Genomic DNA, 1,633 nt, shown 5'->3' with positions numbered 1-1,633 from the left:
TGTTATTGTCAGACCAAGTTGTGCATTGGATTGTATGTGAACTTACAAATACACTTTCTGCTCGCTTGAGTTCAGGAACACTTATGTCCTCCTTTTCAGGGACGGAACTTAGTTCAAGGATCACTGTAGAGTCAGAAGAGCTCTGGTCCATTTCCTGGGGATCAAATACAAAAAAAAAAACAATTATTGTTGTTAGATAAACTAAATGTATGCCATTTACTTATTGATAATTTTTCTGTTAAAACTAATTGATTTTAGAATTCCTCTCCCACTACATTCCATATTAGTATTACTATACACCACATCTAACGTACCTAGTATAACCTGCTAAACTGACTGACTCTACTCAACCTTTTGGTGACCTTTTAAAATCTGTAATCTTTGACACTGATGATGATGATGGATAAAGCCCTAACAAACATTTTTTTTCCAGATTAACCTAATGATGAAAATGTGACATATTATGGTGGGATTCATGTAGGCTTATTATTACTTGAGATTATGTACAACTCTGTGATTTTATAAAACAAAATCTATAATACAATGACTTACACAAAGCAAAACCTTACTTGGAAAAAATATGAAACCTACGACTCAGGCTAAATACTGGATCATCCTGCAACGGCCCACTTAAGCCAGTTATGATGCCATGTTGTTCAATAAAAACATGATGCAGAGAGAGGAAGGGATTGCTAGGTGTGTTTGCTTAAAAAGTAGGAAGTTTACATTGGCATGACAGAAAGGTAAGCTATGTTTGATTTGTGTTGCAGGCTAGTTAACTTACGGCGTGAGTTTAAGCAGCAGCCATAATGAACCGATAACATGTATGAGGGCCTATGGCAAGAATGCTGTGACTGAATGATTACAGTTGCTAAGTATAATAAAACATAATGCTAATGTTACTAGCTGCAGCTCTTCTTATGGTGCTGTTCGAGGTTTCTTCCTAAGAGGGAGTTTTTCCCGCCACTGTCGAACTGCTTGCTCTTTTCGGGAATTGTTGGGGCTTTGTAAATTATAGAGTGTGGTCTAGATCTAATCTGTAAAGTGTCTCGAGATAACTCTTGTTATGATTTGATACTATAAATAAAATTGAATTGAATTATGATGCTGCTGGAACTTTTCTCATAAACTTGTAGCTGATGATCACATTATTATTAAGGGTGCAGTTATAGGCAGTCATTACAGGTAGCTGTTGGACTGTTTACATTTTCCACTTTAAAAATACATACACAGGAAAACAACATTTAAACAAATAGCTAATATTTCTGCCTTGCCGCAGTAATTTATAACTATGAAGGTAAATATGGTGCAAAACGTGAGAGAAAATGGTCCACCTATTGAAAAAATATTCACACAAAGAATTTCACAAATGTAGATTGATTTTTTACAGATACAATGATAGCTGCAAACTTGTAATGCAACATTTACCCATCATTATTTAATATAAATAATAATAATATATAAAATCAGTAAACGTTGCATTACAAATTTGCTACTGTCATTGTATCTATGGTAAAATAAATCTACACATTTGTGAATTAGTGTTATTACATTCAGATCATGGGTTTTGAGAATGTTTTCTATGAGTGACGATCTCAATTTCAAGTTCAGATTTTTTTTATGTTCTCTGAAG

Source organism: Perca flavescens, chromosome 16 (genome assembly GCF_004354835.1).
Source record: "Perca flavescens isolate YP-PL-M2 chromosome 16, PFLA_1.0, whole genome shotgun sequence".
NCBI lineage: Eukaryota > Metazoa > Chordata > Actinopteri > Perciformes > Percidae > Perca > Perca flavescens.
Note: the sequence above shows the minus strand (reverse complement) of the source record.